Source organism: Podarcis erhardii (genome assembly GCF_964252035.2).
Source record: "Podarcis erhardii genome assembly, chromosome: 10".
Classification (NCBI taxonomy): Eukaryota; Metazoa; Chordata; class Lepidosauria; order Squamata; family Lacertidae; genus Podarcis; species Podarcis erhardii.
In genome coordinates, this window is record NC_138500.1 from 74,543,823 (window position 1) to 74,564,445 (window position 20,623).

The following is a 20,623-nucleotide window of genomic DNA, read 5'->3' on the forward strand; positions in this document are numbered from 1 at the left end:
CTGCCTTTCAGAGGAGTTTGACAATTAGTTATCTCCCTGTTGAGAAACCCCTGAGTAACATCTGGGCTGTCAAACACGGTTTGAAAATCAGTGTACTAGGTTACCATAGAGGCATTTTAACTTGAGTTTGAGTTTCATCACAATACCGCCACAAGTGGGCTTTTGTAAGCTGTATTAATTTATGGCTAGTCCCACCCCCACCCCGGCCATCTGCGGGGCCTGCACAGAGCAAATGATTTCAGTGACCACAGGCCATCCAGGAAACGCAAGCAGGAAGCTTTTTGTTTCCATTTCTCTTTGTGATTAACTGAGGTTTATATATTACTCTCATGAAAGTAAAGTTTCCCACTGTGGCCAAAAGGCTGCTCTCTCCAGAGCTTTTCATAGCCCTGTGCCTGACTTTCATCATTAAAGAAGGCAAGCATAGACAATGTTGACTGTTACTTCATTTGTAAAAAAAAGCCATAAGTTAGAAAGAACAGATTGGGCAGCTGCTCAACCTGAAAATTGGAGATCGTGGACTTCCGGAACGCCGCAGCCACAGGAAGGAGCGCGAGCCTGCCCTTCGGGGGAGTCTCGAGCAACACGGAGGTCTAGAGGGGTCACGAAGGCTCCGTGAACCTCGATAACCCCAGGAGGATTATCCTGAGGGTCAAGGTACCCAGCGACGCTGCTTAAGTTCCCCTGTATTGTCGGCGTTTAGCAGGGTTTGAGCTGCAGCACGAAGGGGATGTAACAGACTCCGTGTTGTGAAGCCTCAGGCTCCGTGTGAAAGCGGTGATCCTCCGACAACAGTCATAAAACTGGGATAAAGTAAACTAACTAAGCTGACAGAAAGATTAATTGAAGAACCCAGCGTAAAAGGACTACGAGAGGCAAAAGGCGAAGGAATCCACTACCGGCGGTAAGAGAAAATGGAGTACAACGTAAGGCTGGGAGAGAGAGAAAAATAAACAAAATTGCCGCTAAGTGGTTGTAGAAGAGAGACCTCAGATACAAACTATAAGGATTCTGAGGCAAAGTAACAAATGAAAATATCTTAAGGGACTAGAAAGAAGTGAAAGGAACTTTTCTGTTCAACTTGGAGAGATTGCAGTGCTAATGACCGGGAGGAGATTGCAGGGGCGGTTTCTTGGCAATTAACCCCTTTGCATGCCGTCTGTGAACATGGTCTGAGTCTAGCAGCATATGCTCAGAGATTTTATTATTTACACCTCTTTGTTATTTACACCTCTCATATTGGAACAAAGGACAGAAACTGCTATTCTACTCGGGCCAGTTAAAAGAGTGAAAAACAGAATGGCAGCAGGAGGGAGGAAGACGCGGAGAGGCAGCGCCCTTCCAGTGACGTTTGGGAAGAAAAAGAGATTTGTTTGTTTGGAGAAAACACTGAGCTTACGTATCAACACCTCACTTCTTGTTTTTTTCCCCGACATAAAGAGATATAAACTAATATATTGGCTGAAGAAGAGGGGGTTTTCTAGATTAATTTACTGCTACAGCAGAAAGAGATTGAGAACTTTTGGAAGGAAAAAAAGCGTAATCAGGATGGTGGGTTAGGACTTTTTGCCATATATAAAAGCTTCTTCCCTCAGGAGACGTCCTAATTTGGTCCTGCCCCACACCCATGTGCCTGCTTTTGGATTAAGACTCTCTCCACACTTTGTTTAAGTTCCAGGGATTATTGGTCACTGGAACTCATGCCAACGGTCTCAGCAACTTTGGTGAACTCTGCAAGTTCTCTTTCTTTTTTGTGCTCTTTTTTTGCTCTGTGCCACTTGCTGATATTTTGGTCACCCTCTGCCTCCCCCCATTGTTTGACTACCTCCTTTCCTTGATCGCTTTTCCCTATCCTTCCAATAGGCTTCTTTTTTCCCCCCTTGGTATGGTACCTCCTTACTCTTAACCCCGCCCCCCCAATGGCTGATAACCAGCAACCTATGAGAACAGTCGTTGTGTGGCGCGGGGAGAGAGATAACTGGCTGTGAGACCTTACGGAAGATAATAGATCCAGGACTTGGAAAGTTTACCATCTGGCACCCTACTCAAGTGCTATCCTTTGCTTTTTACTAATCCAGCTAACCTTGGATCCTTGTTGTATTTTGTTGCTTTGCTATTTCTATATTCTACTCCTCCAGTATTACAGGAGGAATCAACCCCAAAGACACAAATGCCGAACGGTCCAAAAAAGGGGGTGGCAACACCAGCGGAAAGGAGACCTTCAAGACAAGAAGAGGGGAAGGAGGCAAAAGAAATTAGAGACTATGATAGTCTGATGGCCGAAATAAGAAAAGAATTTAAAAATAATGAACAGTATATTGAGAGAAAGTTAATAGAGGTACAAAATACCTTAGATAAGAAATTGGAGGGAGTGGTGGGTGAATTGACAGGAAAAGTTAAAGATCTCTCGGTAAGAACTAAGGTATTGGAGGACTCAACGAAAAGGGTGCAAAAAGATATGAAGGACAGTAAGAAGGAGGTGGACAGGATTAGACTAGAAGTTAAAAAGATAGGAGAGATACAGGAAGAGCTGTTGGATAACATGGCTATGACGCAGATGAGACAAAATCAATCTAATTTGAAATTTAGAGGTATACCAGAGAATTTAAATGAGAACATTAGAACCAAAGTGGTGAAAGAGCTGGCAATTTGGTTAGACAGAAAAGAAGAAGAGATAAATCACTGTTTAGCAAATATTTTTAGAATAAGAACAAAATCGGCTAAAGCCAAAGGGAAAAAATTGCCAGGAGATGTAATAGCCATGTTCAATTCGTTGGAGATAAGAAATGAAATACTGAAGCAGAACTATGTTAAAAGGTTATATATTGAAGGAAACTTAATTATAATCTTTAAAGAGATTCCTTCGAGATTTCTTCGAAGGAGAGACCCATATAAAAAATTAACAAATCATTTGAAGAAAAATGGGATCTTGTATAGATGGGAGTTTCCGGAAGGTATTTCATTTTATTTCAAGGAAAAAAGGTTCAAACTGTCTACCATTCCAGAACTTCAAAAATTTGCAAGGAGATACGAGAAGGATCTGGGAAAGATGGTGGGAGGGGAGGGGGTGGGGGATCAGCAGGGGGAGGAAGGCGAGGGAAGTGAAGAAGAAGAAAGAGAGGAGAGCTCAATAGGAGAAAGGGAAGAATTAGAGAAAGAAGACAAAGAATAGTAGTCTGCATACAGACTTGATAAACTAACTAATATTACACAATAGATGGCGCTAAAAATACTAAACTGGAACGTGAATGGGCTGAACAATAAAAATAAAAGGAACAAGATTGCACATATATTACTGAAAAAGAATTGTGATCTAATCTGCTTACAAGAGACCCATGTAATAAATAAGCATAAGAGGGTGCTAAGTAATAAGAGACTTGGATTAGATTTTGTGACGTCGGATAAGGTTAAGAAAAGGGGGGTGGTAATATATATAAAAGAAAAATACGACCCACAATTATTGTATAAAGACGATCAAGGGAGAGTGGTCATAGTTCAGATGGTGTTTCAGGGAGAAAAAATAATTGTTGTTGGAATATATGCACCAAACGATAAAAAATCAGCCTTCTTCTCTGAATTAGGTGATAAACTGACGGAATGGATGGACCCAAAAATGATATTGATGGGTGACTTTAATGGGGTGGTGTCTCCAAATTTAGATAAGTTAACAAAAAAGCAAGAGAAGAAAGAAGGTAAATTACCCCGATCTTTCTTCGATATGGTAAATAACCTGGGACTAATTGATGCATGGAGACTTAAAAACCCTACTATAAAACAATATACTTTCTTCTCAAACCCAAATCAGAGTTGGGGGAAAATAGATAGCATTTGGATATCGAAGGAATTGACACAGAATTTAACTAAATCGGAAATTCTTCCACGAACTATATCCGATCATAATGCGGTATCCATTGAGTTAAAAGGAAAGGACACCAAAACAGGTAGATGGAGAATGAATGAATTCTTATTTAATGACCAGAAGATTATAAATAAGGCCATAGAAACAATAGAAGATTACTTTAAATGGAATTTAAATGGGGAAACTGCTATAGAGACGGTGTGGGATGCAGGAAAGGCAGTTATGAGGGGTTTTTTTGATACAGAAAAGCAGTCAACTAAGAAAAGAAAAAGAGAAAAAGAAAGAACAGATCCTAACACAGATTATGGAAAATGAAAGAAAGTTAACTATTAACCCCAGTGAGGAGACCGCAAAACAGAATATAAAGATACTACAAGCTAAATTTTCTACAATAATTGACCAAGAGGTAGAATGGAAAATAAAAATGATGAATCAGAGGACTTTTGAATCAGCGAATAAGGTAGGGAAATATTTGGCATGGCAAATAAGAGAAAGGAGGAAACAAAATACGATTTGTAAGATAAAGGAAGGAGAAAGGATTGTGGAAGAACCAAAAGAAATAAAAAGGATATTCCAAAAATTCTATAAGGATTTATATAAAAGAGGAAAGGAAACAAAACAAGAAATAGACTGCTTTTTGCAAAAACACCACCTAAAGCAAATTTCAAAAGAAGAAAAAGAGATATTAGATCAGACAATTACACAAGAAGAGATAGAGAAGGCCATTAAAAAGATGGAAAGCGGGAAAGCGCCGGGGCCGGGTGGCCTTCCGGCCAAATACTATAAAATACTAAGCAATCAAGTATCCCCAGCGCTAGGAGAAGTGATGAATAATATATTAAAAGAAGGAAGGATCCCGAATACCTGGAAGGAAGCATATATTACATTAATTCCTAAAAAAGATGCAGATACTTTGGATGTGAAGAATTACAGGCCAATTTCATTATTAAATAATGATTATAAGTTATTCGCAGATGTAATGGCAGAAAGATTAAAAAAGGTCTTGAATAATAAAATACATAAAGATCAAACGGGCTTCCTTCCAGGGAGACAATTAAGGGACAATGTAAGGAATTTGATAGATATTATTGAATACCTGGATATGAGAATAGATAGACAAGCGGCCTTGGTGTTTATAGACGCCGAAAAGGCATTTGATAATATCTCGTGGAACTTCCTAAAGAAAAGTTTGGAAATGATGGGACTGGGAGAAAAGTTCAGAAAAGGCATAGAAGCAATATATAAGGAACAGAAGGCAAAATTGGTAATGAATAATACCACAACAGAATACTTCAGTATACATAAAGGAACTAGACAGGGTTGCCCCGTCTCCTTTACTATTTATAACAGTATTAGAAATACTTAACGAGAGACTGAGAGGGGCAACAGAAGTCAAAGGAGTCAAGGTAGGAATGAGTGAATATAAAATCAAAGCTTTCGCAGATGACATCGTATTAACCCTAGAAGATCCAAAACATAGCGTAAAAGAAGCCTTACAAAAAATTGACGAATTTGGAGCTGTGGCAGGATTTAAGGTAAATAAAAATAAAACCAAAATGCTGGTTAAAAATCTAACTAAGGAAGAAGCGATAGATTTGGAACGAAGGGTGGAAATTACGGTAGTTAAGAAAGTGAAATATCTTGGAGTGTGGGTTACGGCTAAAAACTTAAATTTGTATAAGGATAATTATGAGGTCACCTGGAGGAATATAAAGAAAGACATGGAAATTTGGGGGAGGATGAAATTCTCCTTTTTGGGGAGGATAGCAGTTGTTAAAATGAATATTCTACCTAGAATGCTGTTTCTATTTCAAACTATCCCCATACTTAAAGGATTAAAACAGTGTAAAGAGTTGCAGAGAGACCTGGCGAAATATATCTGGCAGGGGAAAAGACCACGGATAAAAATGAAAATTTTGACAGATAAAAAGGAAAGAGGGGGTTTTTCTTTTCCGGATTTGAGTTTGTATTATGAAGCGGCGTGCATACTTTGGTTAAAAGACTGGATAAAACTGGAGAATAAAGACTTACTGGACCTGGAGGGTTTTAATAATTGGTACGGATGGCATTCGTACCTTTGGTATGGGAAAGTGAAGGTCCACAGGAGCTTTATGAACCATATTTTCAGGGGACCAATATACCAGGTATGGGAAAGGAATAAAAATCTCCTGGAAAAAAGACCCCCTGGTAGATATCCCCAATAGAGGTCTTAACGATCAAGAAAACAAATTCGGAGGAGAAGAACGCCACCTATGAAGAACTTCTAAGAAAAACAGAACAAGGGCCTAAACTTAGACCCTATGAAGAGATAAAAAGTTCATTCACTGGTTGGTTGCAATATCACCAGGTGAATGATTTGTTAAAAGAGGATAAAAAGAACCTAGGTTTTGAAGATAAAAAATCGAAATTTAACATAGAGATAATAGAAGGTAAAAACAAAATATTGTCCAGAATCTATGATATGTTACTAGAGTGGCATACAAAAGACGAGGAGGTGAAGGAGGTGATGATTAAATGGGCAATTGACTTTGGCTATAATATTGACTTTGAAAGGTGGTTGGAATTGTGGAATAGCAATATAAAGTTTACGGCCTGTATGACACTGAGAGAGAATGTTTGGAAGATGCTATACAGATGGTACCATACACCGGTGAAATTGGCCAAAATGTATAGATTAAAGGATAAGAAATGCTGGAAATGTGGTGAGGTGGAGGGTGACCTCTACCATATGTGGTGGACATGTAAAAAGGCGAAAGGCTTTTGGGAATCAATCTACAATGAGCTCAAAAAAATATTTAAATATACATTTCCCAAAAGACCTGAAGTCTTTTTGCTGGGAATGATGGGTAAAGAAATCAAAAAAGAAGACAGGACGATATTTCTTTATGCCACCACGGCAGCAAGAATTATGTGGGCACAATACTGGAAAGTGGAAACCATTCCCAGCAGATTAAAATGGTAAACTATGCTGAACTTGATAGACTAACAGGCAGAATACGAGATCAAGATGAACAGAAATTCCAGAAAAATTGGAGTAAATATTGGAATTATATTGGAACAAATTCATAAAGTGAACTGGCGGGGTTAGAACAATTCTTTCAGCGAGTGAATTTAAGACTTAAAGATTAAAAATCAGGACTTCCGGGTTGGCGCCATCGCCGAATGGCGGACTCCCTCCGAGCTCCGGAGGGAGCCTGCTCGGCAGGGGCTGGGTTCTACCGCGTCGGCGTTGCGGGGACCCTCAAAAACCATGGGCGCTGAAACCCATGGGCATGGTGACTCGGCGGGCACTGTTTGCGCCCCCCGACCCGCGAAGGAGCCTTTTTAAAGGCTACGGAGCGGGTGCCGGGGGGGGTGTGGTGCTATGAGTCCTCCGCTTCTCCTGCCGAGCGAAGCCGCATGCCATTTGGCAGAGAGCGCTGACTTCTTCCACTGAAAATTCGGATTAAAAAGAACAACCCGTGAGTAATTGGAAACTGGACTTAAAAAGGGGGGGGGAATTTAAATTCGGAGCGAGCGGGGGAGGTGCAAAAAGGAAGTCAGTCTCCCCCCTGTCATAGAGGATTTAAAGCAAAGGATTTAACAACTAAGATCGAGTGCTACATTATTTTGATAAAGTCACAAATTTCACGATGGAAAATGATAAGACTGGGCTGGAGGAGAAAAGTAGAACGTGAGCTAAAATGCAACCCCCCCCCGGGAACCGGGAGCGATCCGCGAGAGCGCCGGGAGAGGAGAAACAGAGGCTTTGACAGCTGTCAAAGGAGCTGTCAAAGCTGAAGAATAAAAAGAGAACTTTGTTATGAGGACTTTGCCAGTTACATTTGTTACAAATTAGATATAAATTGTTTAAAACAAGGAATAACAAGTTACTTTGACTGTTGGGTGCGATCTGGAAGGAAATTGAGTTACTATAATCCCTCTAGAGGGGCTGTGGGACACTACAAGTATTGCTGGCATGGAATTTGAATTGGACTTTTTATCTCCTGGGAAACTGCAGAAATGGAACACTATTTTGTCTACAGAGGTCTCTACACTAAAGGAGACAATAGATTTATCTATTGAAGAATGGAAGGGACTTGACATAAAGTTTTGTTCCTGAATAACAAAGCCTCTGTAGGGGATTTAGAAGCTTTTGGAATTGGAACATTTTTGCAGGAGAGCAGGAAAAGAAACTAGAGGAAAGTGAGGAGAGAGAATAATAAGAACAACATGAACAACAAGAATTGGACAAAGCTGGAAGTGGGAACATTTGGGACATCCAGATTTGAAAGGTCTAAAGAAACAAAATTGGAGTTTTTACTCTTAAATACAGAGATCTGGATGGAAAAAATGGACCTTTTTGAGATAGAGCTTTTCCAAGATTGGACGCTTGAAACTAAAGATGATCAAAAAGACGGTAAAGACTATTAAAAAGACGGCAAAGTGGACTTGTGAAGGATTTCGGCCTAGATGTGGGATCTCCAGGATGACAACAGGCATTGATGGACATTGGGGAACGCAACCGGGAAAGGGGGGAGGGAAATTTGGAATCCAAAGGGTGTTAAATTATACTTTATTCTTTGTTCCATTTTCTTTTCTTTTAATCTGTTCTGCACATTAAAGAGGGGAACTCGTGGAAGAGAGCGGGGTCGATTTTAGGGGATGGAAAAACATTCTTAACATTGGGTTAACTATAATAAGTTTAAAATTTGGGGTAAGAACTTGCTGAATCTATTTGAAGGAATTGGAATACAAGAGGGGGTGGGGTGGGGAAGTCCTGGCAAGATGCTAATGAAAATAAGGTTATAAAATGGATGTTTTACTTTTTTACTTTTTTCTTTTTTATATTTGAAAATGTTCAATAAATATTATTAAAAAAATAAATAAATAAAGATTAAAAATCAAGTACGTAACAGAGGAAAATATTTGATACTTACCAAAAGGGTGGAAGGGAGTCTAGGGCTCGGTTGAGCCCCAAACATTGTGGGGTTTTTTTTGTTTTTTTTGTTACCTTTTTTTCTCTTTTTTCTTTTTTTTTCTTTCTTTTTTTCCTTTTTGACGATTTCATTTTACTTTATTCTTTTTTATATATAGTTGGGAGAAAGGAAATGTTAGCCTATGTACCCATATTGTTATGACCTTTTGTGTATTTTTCCTTTTGATGTATATCTGTTTATGCAAAACTTTAATAAAAATGTATTTAAAAAAAATAATAGAAAGAACAGATTGGCCATTGCAGACAAATCTCTTAGGCCATGGCCTCTTAACCTATTTGAAAAATCTGACCCTGGTCAAAATCGCCTAAATGTCTGGTGACTGGAGAGGGGAATAAGTACAGGGCCATGCAAAGATATTCTTGACTGTTCCACACCTTTTCCAAGGACTATACAGATGGAGCTTACAGGCCACCAGTGATTGGGGACCATCGTTTGAGGATTTCTTTCCTCTAATTCTTTTGTGGGGAATGAACCCGGGGCCGACAGAAGCATGCTCCAATGTGGAGAGCAGGGTTTGGATGGCTGAGTCCATTGCAAGTCACTCTCTCTCTGTCTACCCGCCTCACAGGGTTGCTGGGAGAGAGAGCACAGGAGGTGCCCCTGAGAGGAAAGAATATAAATGGGATAAACGCATAGCAGAATTCAGAGGAAAGGTTCACCAAACTAAAACGCACCTAAAATGTCTGCCAAGGTTTGCCATGTATATTGCTGCAAACCTTCATGAATACTTCCAGTTAGACATTTACATTGATGTCTGCAATATCTCACCATTTCAGCACATCATGCAATTAAATTATCATAAAACTTTGGGCTAATGGCAGTGTGGTTTGTTTGTTGGGTTTTTTTGCCAGAGGCAATTAACTCTCTCAGAAGACACAAACTCCCTTTGCATTTCTTGCTAATGGAAATGGATTTAAGAAGCTTAACTATGCTTCAGAAAACTGCTAGTACTCAGTGTACATGGTTGAAAGAATCATGTATGATGATGTTGTTGATGCTGACGATGTTTAGAGTATGTAAAATATTTTATTCGTTTCTAGTTGATGTTATCTGGTCATAAACAGAATGGATGGATTGTTCTGTTTCTGGTCCATGTCAGTTTTGCATCTGTTCATAGGTCAATTCCATCCCATTTCTGCTTCAGTCTGCAGTTTATTTTTATTGCACATTGTCTTTGAATGTATCACACATTTCTGAATACATTCTACCCTAAAATACACATTTTTCCTCTGCTTTTTGAGCTGAGAACCAAAAACAGTAACAGAGTTTGATTCCACATATTAGCATGAGAGCATAAGAACATAAGAAGGGTCTGCTGGATGAGGCCACTGGCCCACTTTGTCTGCCTTGCTGTTCTTAAAGTGGCCAACCATAGTCCTGTTGGAAGCCGATTCGCAGGACCCGAGGGCAAGAGCGCCGTCCCCTCCTGTGGTCTCCAGCAGTGTGTGTTTGCTTACAAAATGTGAACCCAGCAAAATCCTTGAACATTCCTACAAATAGCTGCAAATGGAAATGAGGCTGTAAGTGTTATGTACTGAAGTTCTCACCCTGGGCCAGCAGGGGGATACTGTAGATAGTTATGCAAATGAAGGATTGAAAGTGACGTTCAGTGATTGGATGGATACTGTAGATAGTTATGCAAATGAAGGATCGAAAGTGACGTTCAGTAATTGGATAGTTTTAGAAAGTTGTTACAGTAACGTGGTACTGGAGCTCTATATAAGCAGGCTGACTGAGCCCTTCAGTTCAGTTCAGTTCAGTTCAGGCCTCAGAATAAAGAGCTGCTTTGGAGAAATCGCTGTGTCGTCTGATATGTTCACCCACAACTTAACAGTAAGAATGCCTTGAAATCCTATTAGTGTTGCTGACTTTCTTGGTGCTATAGTAGAAGGCTTTAGAAAACTTGTTCACCCTCTTTTTCAGTGACCCGAGTAATCAGCCGGTCCAATGCACTCTCTCTGTCAAATCATATACTTTCATCTCTTCTTGACATCCAATATTCTCTATAAATTCCAGTGCAGTGAAAGTGCAGTGATGTCAAAGAGAATATCACTTTCTACCACCCATGATGCAACCCTGCCCTTATAAATGAAACACATTTGTTATAATTTTTATACCATGTCAAGCAACTTTTATTTCTTCCTGTTGGAAAGTATGCTCTTTTTTTATCTCACCCTTGGAAGTTATGAATCAGAGAAATCTACCTAAGTGCATTTCCTTCCATTGACATCACGGTTATTGATGTATTTTCTGAATGCTCAGTTCTTGGCAGCAGGAATTGTTAGTTATGTTCAGCACTAATGTAAGCACAGAAAAAAGATTCCTGCCACGACACAGTAAGATTACATTAATTGGAATGGTAATGATGTATTGTTCTGCTGGACAACACATGCAATCTCGGTCTTACTCCTGAGCATTCATGTTTACCATACTTAGGAGTACTTTATCTTCTTCATGCTCACTGGGGAGGCCATGTTTTCAATTGTAATCTTAGATAATTGCACGAGGCATGCAGGATTAGATCAGGTTTTATAATGAGGGTGTAGCAGCAAAGGAGCTGGTGCTTTTAGACTGAAGATACATAATTCACCACAATCCTCAGCTGTGAAATGGGCAGTCGGTAGCTGAGCTACAAATAATTTAAAGGCAGCACCAGGTCTTCTCGAAAGGTGTCTGCCTTTATAAGGAGCACCAACTGGGGACACACAAGGGGAGAGAGCGAGACGTCTGGGCAAGAGCATTTGGAATGAAGCTAATATGAAAGGGACACCAGGAATTTGGGATTTCTAATAGGTCTATCATCTGAGGAATGAATGAATTTAGGATTTCTAACAGATCTATCATCTGAGGGATGAAAAATCCCAGGTAATCCCAGGTAAAATAATAATAATAATAATAATAATAATAATAATAATAATAATATTCATTAAAAATTGTATACTGTTCTTCACATGACACCATAAAAATACAAAATAAAAACACAAAATACATACTAAAAACACGAACAAAAACAAAGCAAACCAATAACCGCCCCCTGTCACACAAACACATTGGATGATAATCAGCCCAAGGCCTGCTTTAAGGGGAACGTTTTTGCCTAAATGTGTCTAATGAAAGCACCAGGCATGCCTCCCCAGGGAGAGCATCCGACAAACGGGAAGCCATGGCTCAAAAGGCCCTTTCACGTGATGCTGCCTTCTGGACCTCTCATGGAGGAGGCAGACAAAGAACGGCCTGTGAAATAATGTTCCAGGGTTCCCTTTCAACACCTACAAGTCCAGAGACGAGAGCTGTGTACACACTAAAGCACATTCCTTCCCTCAAAGAATTATGGGTACTGTAGTTTGCCCTTCACAGAGCTACACTTCTGAGCAATCCTTAACAAAGGACTGTGCCCAGAATCCATTGATGGGAAGAATGTGCTTCGAATGTGCTTTAAAGGTACCTTGTTACCATCCCTTGTTGCTCTTCCTGCACCTCCCTTAGCTCCTACACTTGTTGGAGAGTAAAGTGGCACCTGGTGTGTGCAGACCCTGCAAGAGGCCATCCCATGATGCAGGAGCAGCAGCAAGCACCAAGAGGCTTCCACCTGGAACGGCCAGCGTAGTTGCTCCTGTGCCCTTCTGCAGGGAGTGGCAGTGTCCCCAGGGTTTTTATTTTATTTATCCTTTATAAAAGTATTTCTGTGCACCACCCACTCACATAAAATATCCAGGCATCATCTCTTTGGTAAGCATCTTAAGCACCCGTGTGTGTGTGTGTGTGTGTGTGTGTGTGTGTGAAGGGTCGTGCAGGAGACCTGGGGCAGGCGGAGCAGAGCAGGGCCTTTCTTCAGTTATGTCACACTACACACACACCACACGTGAATGACATTTAAAGTGTCATGCCAGTGTATTGGCCCAAGAGGCAGCGTTCCATAACCCAGCAGGTGCTGTGGTGTGAAAGGAATGTTAGAAAACAAGACAGAAGTACACAGTGGTACCTCGGTTTACAAACTTAATCTGTTCCTGAAGTCCGTTCTTAAACTGAAACCGTTCTTAAACTGAGGTGCACTTTCCCTAATGAGGCCTCCCACCACCGGTGCCCTTCCACCATTGAGATTCCATTCTTAGACCTTGGTAATGTTTGCAAACCTGAACGCTACTTCCTGTTTTGCAGAATTCGTAAACCAAATAGTTCGTAAACAGGGCTGTTCTTAAACCAAGGTACCACTGTACTAGTGTTATAAACAGGAAGACCCACACAATATTCCCCACCCCCTGGATGCCCCCCAGAGAGTAAAATGACTGGTGTTTTCTTAGCTCATGTTAACTTGGTGCAAAATAACGTGGTTTGTTTATTATAAAATATACATACACCATTTGAATGTAAAAACCTCAAAGTGACTTACAAAAGATTCAACTGTGTAACAACATCAACAAATTGAAGCCAAATTGTCAACCTGGTTTATTTTTAACTGGCTGGAAGGTTCACACAAAATAATGTTCCTTTTCATCTCACATTTCCATTTCAATTTATTTATTAAATTTGCACACTGCCCTTCATACAAAGATCTCATGGCAGTTCAGAGCATAAAAATACAAGGTAGATCTGATACAGCTAAGATCTCAGGCTGTTGTTTCTAATTAGGTATTGCTGTGTGCTTAAGTTCTACAGATGTTTTACCTGAACAAGACTTTCAAAATTTGCCACATTTATGAAGTACATAAATGGAACCCATCACTTGCCTTAAACTTCTTGATTGTAAAAAAGTGCAAACAAGTAAGAAGGGGCAAGTACGGCAAATGTCTTGTTCCATGTACCAATCAATCTTATTTTGTAATGCGGCAATAATGCATATATTGGGGGAATGCCTTCGACAACGCCATCTTCACAGATGCAATGAGAAGGAATGCCCACAGAGCCCATCTAAAACCAGGGGCAGAATCTGCTGAAACATCAGCAAAGTGGATGTTTTCCTTAAGGGGAATTTATAGAAACCTCTGATAAAAATAGGATTCAAAGCCACGGTTGACCTTTATCATAGCAGGCAGATTTCAGAGCTCCATCTCTAATCTTTATTTGTAATTGCGCTTATGTATTCCTGCAAAACCACCCAAGGCATTTGTTGAAGGAAAACTAGGTTAGAGGCTTTATTAATGAATAACGTTTGCATTTGGGGGGGAGGGGGAAGGTTTCCTTTAAAAGCTTAATTGGGGAGGGAAAAGAATCCTTTTGACTTTCCACTTTCCTAGGGGAGGCTTCTTCTCCAATCTCAGCCAGCCGACAGCGCCGGCCCCTTCTGGGGCTCCGGGTCCGCCTGCCTCCGCCAGGGGCTCCGCGCGGCGCAGCTCCCACCGACGGCGGACAGAAGGCAGCGGGCCTCGCTCTTCCGGCAGTGGGCGCCGCCGGGCTCCTTTTCGGCCCCCGCGGAAGCTCGTTGGCAGGGAGACTCGCGCACAACTCGCGCGCGGGCGCGGAAAGCAGCCCCATTCGGTGCGCCTTCCTGCCCGACGGTCCGCCCGAGACGCCGCCGCCGCCGCGCTTCTCGCGCGCCCCAAACAACAAAGGCGGCGGCGGCGGCGGCGGGCGGAGGGGCCGAGACACAAAGCGGCGGAGCGGGGCGGAGCCGCGGCCCGTGAGTCAGCAGCCCGCGCGCCGGCGGGATCCGCCCCGCGGCGCCTGCCAGGCGAGCCCGGGCGAGGAGCGAGCAGCGAGGGACGGACGAAGGAGCGGCGCGCGGAGCCCGACCCGCCTTGGCGCCCCGAGGTGAGGGCTTGGCGGCGGGCGCGCGGGGCACGGGCGGGCGGGCGGCGGGCGCGCGCCGGGCGCCGAGGAGCTGCTCTCCATCCCCGCTGCGCCGCCGGGCTCCCGCTTCCTCGCCTTTGTCCTCCTCGGGGCGCCCGGCCGCGCCTTGGTCCGCGGAGGGAGGCTCCGGGGAGCCGCGCGGAGAGCGCCGGGCTGGGAGAGCGGAGGTCGCTTGAGGGTCTGGTGGCGGCGGCTGCTTTGCCCAGCCTCCCTCCGCGGAGCTTTCTCCCTCCCTCCCTCCCTCTCTCCCCCCGTGGCGCCTCTTCGCTGTCCGGCTCCTTCGCGGGTCTCGGCGCGGCGCCTGGTCCCTTTGGGGTGGGGGGGCGGGGGCCGCGAGGCGCTTAGGCCCTTCCGTGGCAGGCGACGGGGGCGACTTGGCTCCGCAGGCACGGCCTGCCTTCCTCAATTCACTTGACGGGGGCTTGGTTTTAATGCACATAGCAGCGGTTTGGGCTTAAGCCCGATGCGAATCGCGATGTGCGCGCGTGCGCTTTTTCCTTTTTGTACTTATTTTGGAGCTCGCCAGTTGGTGTGGGAACGTGGAATAAGAAGTGTTTAATTCCAGCCTCCGTGTCGGGCCGCCTGTCCAAAGTGGCTGCAGATGTTCTGCATATGGGGCACCGCTCTGGGGCCTGAGCTTTCGGCAACGTTGCAGGGAATGCTGCCTCTGTGCATGTGCAGGATGTGTGAGAGAGAAACTTTCCATAAACTCTACACACCCCAAACTGAACTGTAATGGCAGATAACGAATTCTGTTGCCTTGCTTCCCGGATGACGCTGAACTCCAACTCCCATCTTCCCCAGACATCATAGTCCATTGTCAGGGGGGGATGGGAGTTGGAGCCCCGCGAGATTGGAGGCCAACTCCTCTCCCTTGGGAAGAGCAGGGGGCTGATAGCACCAGCTGGAAATTCCTGCCTTGCGGGGTGGCCTAGATTAGCCTCAGGGTCCCTTCCAGCTCCACAGTTCTCTCATTCTGTATGGCCTCCTGTGCCAGAAGAAGGGCATTAAGCCTCTAAATGGAATCAGTGACTTGCAAGTGTTGCTTCACAAGGTTTGGAGCAGAGTTTTGTTGATGCCGCCAGAGGGTAACAGGAATTCCCTGGCTGGGGGGTCTGTTCATCTGCTCCCCCATTCCCTCTCCAGCAGCCAGGTGTGTTGTCTGGGCACTTGCAAGCAAGACATGATAGTGATCTCTCCTATCTGGTATTCAGATGCCCCTGAACTTGGAGGCACCACTGGGCCAAGGTGGCTGCTTGTCCCTTACTAGACCTGCCCCCCCCCACGTTCCTCAAATCTGCTTAAAAAAACTTTTCTGCGCACGTCTCTTTTGCAGCGTTGCCCATAAATTAGTTTTGTCAAGAGGAAACTCTTCTTTTGCAATTTTTGAACCCGCTTCCAGTAAACTTTATTGAGGGGAGTAGGAGTTCTACAACTGAGAAGGGAGGGGAAAGCTTTTTTCTCCAAACCGCTAATACGTAATTTTATAAATCTGTCACACCTCCCCATACTTAGTTGTCTCACTTCTCAAAACCAGAAAACGTGGTCTTAAAAGCATGAGTAATTATGTGAATTCTTGCAAGTATCTTATGTACCATTTGTTTCTCTTTGGAAGTCCCCTCAATCCTTCTCTGTAAAAACCAAAGCAATAAGGATCATTTCTGTCTGGGTCTGTCTCTGTTCTCCAAGAAGCCGCTTCACTTGCTGAGCCTGGGAAGTCCACTATTGCTATTGTAGGTTTATCTAAAGTATTTGAGTACTTTGGTGGCACTTACACCCCCAGGCCGCCTTTGCCTGGGGGCATTTAAAGAATGCAAAGGAAGGTTGGTAGAAGCAGCTGCTGGGCCACAAGGAAGGGAACTGCAGCAGACATGGAGCCAACTTGGAAGCAACCGGGAGGGGAAACTCCTGTGCTTCTCTTTCAGTTGGGGTGTTGCAGGAGGTTAAAATTGTGATGTGCAGTCACTTGATTGGCCCATTGAATCTTCTTGATCTCCCACCCCCTCTGACTTCTTGTAACTTTTAACTGTGCCTCTTCCTTCCTAACCGACAAGTGCTGGAGCTGGTTAACATGGGTTCATCCTGAATATTTTCGCTGCTTCAGGAGCCACTAACTCTAGAGGGCTTTGCCTGCAGCAACACCTGTTGCACTGGTAAGTTCAAAAGAGCAAAAAGCAACCTGTTTGTTGCTGTTCCGAATACTTTTGGCCATGCTGAGAAGTGAGCATTTTGTGGCAAGCCGTTTGCGTGACAGCCTAAAATTGTCTGAAGTGACTATTAAATATTTGTCAATACATAGTTTTTGCTCTATATGCACACTGTCTAATCTGCCCTTGGAATAGTTGGGCTGACTTAGGTGAAGGTGTGTTTCTTCTGTTTTTATTTTTAGTATCATGCATATAAGGTGTCCAGCGCTTGGCAGAGGAGTCAGAGAGCAGTATTGTCTTACAGAGCCGGGTTCAGTGTACCTTGCGCAGCCGCAGCAAAAGAGAGGATGGTCAACAAAGGCAGGAAAGGACCTTTGAAAGGAAATCAAGTTTCTTAGTGAAGCAGCAGCTGGGCAAAGAGAGGAGGCTTGCGGGCTAAATTATGTGTTGCATTTTGCACCCTGACTTTAACCAATGAATTCAAGAATGGCATGCAAGAAATCTTGCAGAGCAGGCTGGCTCTGCTCTTCCTCCCCAGTCAGGTGGCGATGCTCCTGAGTCCCAGATGCTGGAAGCCAGGCAGAGGCGGAGGCGGCTCGTGCCTTCGGGTCCTGCTTGCAGGTTTCCCACAAGCACCTGGTCAGCCACTGTGAGAACAGGATGCTGGACTAGATGAGCCCTTGGCCAGACCCAGCAGACTCCTTGTGGTCCTGGCACCATTGCATTTTACGCCTGCAAAGCTTCTGTGAGTTAGATTTAAGTTAAGAGGGAAGATGCCAAGCACATCCCTCTGAGCTTCATGGCTGAGTGGGGAATTTGTGCCGGGGTCTCCTCAGTCCAAGATTTCTCCTTCTTGCCCTGCTTCAGCTCTCCTTGGACATTGACTACAAATCTGCAGAGGTTGACCTCAAAATGAGGTTTGCTTGGAAGCTGTTATGAAAAAGCAGTTTTGGACAAGACGTACTTGGCTTGGGATGGGACTGTGACCATAGGAGCATGTTTGATTCTTGATGGCTGGAGTCACGATGGGTAGGCAGCAAATTTATGGTGTCCCCCACTGCATGCCTTTATTCCTTTCTTGTAGAACAAAGTGGCTGCCATGATGGGACATTGTTTTGTTTTGCTTTTGTTCTTGTTTTTAATATGTATTTTGTGTTTTATCTTGTATTTTTATGCTGTCCTGAGATCTTCAGATGAAGGGCAGTATACACACACACACACACACACACACACACACACACACACACACTTAAATTAAGTTCTGTGTGTGTGAGTTACAAGTGGCACTTGGGGACACTCCTGCAGTGAAAAAGGAGTCTACCTTTTACCCTCAGGACTGGAGTCCCTGCCACATCCACGCCTCCTGATACAGATAAAGAGTTTCCTCAAAGCCCCCCTTCAGGCAAACACCCCCCTTGGCAGTGGGGGGGGGGAAGCTGCTCCCCCCATCAAGTAAACAAACAAAAATACTTAACTAACTGGCCAATCGTGTTTCAGACAGTTGGGTTCTGCCCCCCCCCCAATGAATGCTGGCTGGGCCCCTGCCCCTCCCCCTGCCAGCTTGTTGCTTCTTCCTTCCTGCCTACCAACTCTTCCACCAATGAATAAACTCCTTGGTGCAGTTCTCCTTAAGGCAGCAAGCCTCGACCTGGGCTGCACCACTTCAGACTCCCTTCCACGGAGGATAATGCTATGGGGTAGCTCCCCTGTCAGGCAGCAGGCTGAGAATCACAGGTAGGAAGAGCTCCATTGCCTCCCAGTCGTGCCTGTGGGCTTTCCATGGGCACCTGGTTGGCCATGGGGAGATGAGCAGGTGTGTCTACAATGGTGCCTTGGCCTGATCCAGAAGAATCACAGAATCATAGAGTTGGAAGAGACCACAAGGGCCATCGAGTCCAACCCCCTGCCAAGCAGGAAACGCAAACCAGGGAGAAGGTTCTCCATCCTGGTCCCCAACATGCTAGCATTTAACGTTCCAGCTGTTTTCCTTTTGAATGTGAGGGGGGGCCCCCCAGCTGTAGCGTGCAAACACACCCACACCCACACACCCGCAGTGAGTACCAGGCCTTGGTTCTGGCTAAAGGCACTGGTTTTATAAGTATTGCAGTCATTCTGTGCCAGCAGATGCGGGATGATGCATGGGTCCCTCAGTGTCACCACTGAAGTCCACTCCTTCAGTTAGAAGGTTTGGTTTTGGTCTAAACGATGGGAATGACACAGCCATCCATTCATAGAGTGCCCTTTCTGTATAATAGCCGTGTGACCTCATATTTGCTTACTGTCCTTTGTCCTGCTGAAAATTAATAAAAATCACATTATTGAAGGCGGGGTGTCAAGACGGGCATCTGCTGGTACAGAGTGACCACATGGGGCTCATGGTCCTGAGCTCACAGAATGCTTAAAAATGCAGGTGTTTTGGGAGTGATAGAATAGGCACCAAACAAACTAGGTTAGAAGCGGTTCACCACAAAAAGCTCAGCACATTAAAAAGTTACATTGATCTTTATCTTATCACCATCTTTCAAAAAATAGCAAATGAATGTTTTTTCCCTTGCCTCCATTCATTCAAATGCGTCCATCTCCTCCTGACAGCCTGTGCTCTCGCTGCCCTGCAGGCAGATTGCAACCACAAACACACTGAACTTTCAATTGCTGCAATTGAGATTACAGTGGTGCCTCGCAAGACGAAATTAATCCGTTCCGCGAGTCTCTTCGTCTTGCGGTTTTCGTCTTGCGAAGCACGGCTATTAGCGGCTTAGCAGCTATTAACGGCTTAGCGGCTTTAAGAAAAAGGAAACAAACTCGTCTTGCGAAGCAAGCCCATAGGGAAATTCATCTTGCGGAACGACTCAAAAAACGGAAAACTCTTTCGTCTTGCGCGTTTTTCGTCTTGCGAGGCATTTGTCTTGCGAGGTACCACTGTATTTTGCAGTGACTAGTTTTATGAAATAGTTCTGTGTTTAGGTAGTGCTGTCTTTGCATTCCTTTTTATTAAGGACTTTACAGTAAAAAACTATAAGTGAGGAACAGTTCCGCAGCAAAATGCATTTTGTTTGTTTGGAAAGACAAGCCTCTTCCAGTCCCCTTTCAATGTAGCCAAGATTGGCCAGTTGTAATGCAGGTTACACAAATATCAACTGATGCACATTAACCCAAGTCTTCATAAGTTGTTTGGGACCTTTCCCAATATTAAACATTTCCAAACTGAAACATAATTTTTAAGTGATGGTGGTGGAACTTGTTTTTAGTATTTTTCACAGTGTAAGCGATAAAGTCATTTCAAACAGGGAAATGTGGTTCTGGTTTCACTGGCCTTTGATCATGTGCATCTGGTGGGTAGGTTTCTCTGCTGCCCTCTTCCAGAGCTTCCTGTACCAACTGTCTATGGCATCTGTAGAGTTTTTCCAAATTGTGTAATAAGCAATCTAGCTGCATAAAAAACACAAGCTCTTTTTGTCTCTTCTGTGTCTTCTTCAAACATGGAAAGCAGTCTTGGCTTGGGAGTCATTTACTCCCTGATTTTGGACCCACAGGTCTTCTCGCTAGTGCTTATGCCAGCCCTGAAAAGTAGGCCAGTGCTGAGACCCTCCTTCGACATTTGGTGGCAGGAGGCAGAGGATGGAGGCTCTTAGGGAAGCCAGGTGACGACGGGTCTGTGAGCTGTGTCTTGGCTTTGAAGACAGAAGGAAAGTTCAGGGGTAAATCCTAAATCAATACATGATAAAAGTGGGGAAAAGAAGTCTCTCCATGGCCACCTTTTTGTTTTAGTTTTCCTCCATTTTTGGGCAGCTAATGTTTACAAACAACAAGGTGGCTTCTGCCACCAAACAGATGAGACTAATGGAGCCTTC

The 20,623-nt window shown here is 43.9% G+C and overlaps 1 protein-coding gene across 2 annotated transcripts in view; it reads left to right on the top strand.

The window, feature by feature from the left end:
- Positions 1 to 20,623, top strand: part of FAM107B (family with sequence similarity 107 member B) — a 113,413-nt gene that overhangs the window by 48,068 nt on the left and 44,722 nt on the right. Inside the window, exon 1 of one of the 2 annotated variants that reach the window (XM_081879233.1) lies at positions 16,549 to 16,778. The exons of the other annotated variant lie outside the window; for it this stretch is intronic. The gene's annotated coding sequence lies outside the window, so the exon portion shown is untranslated. Of the gene's footprint in view, positions 1 to 16,548; positions 16,779 to 20,623 lie in introns of those variants that run through there. 2 annotated transcript variants of the gene reach the window in all.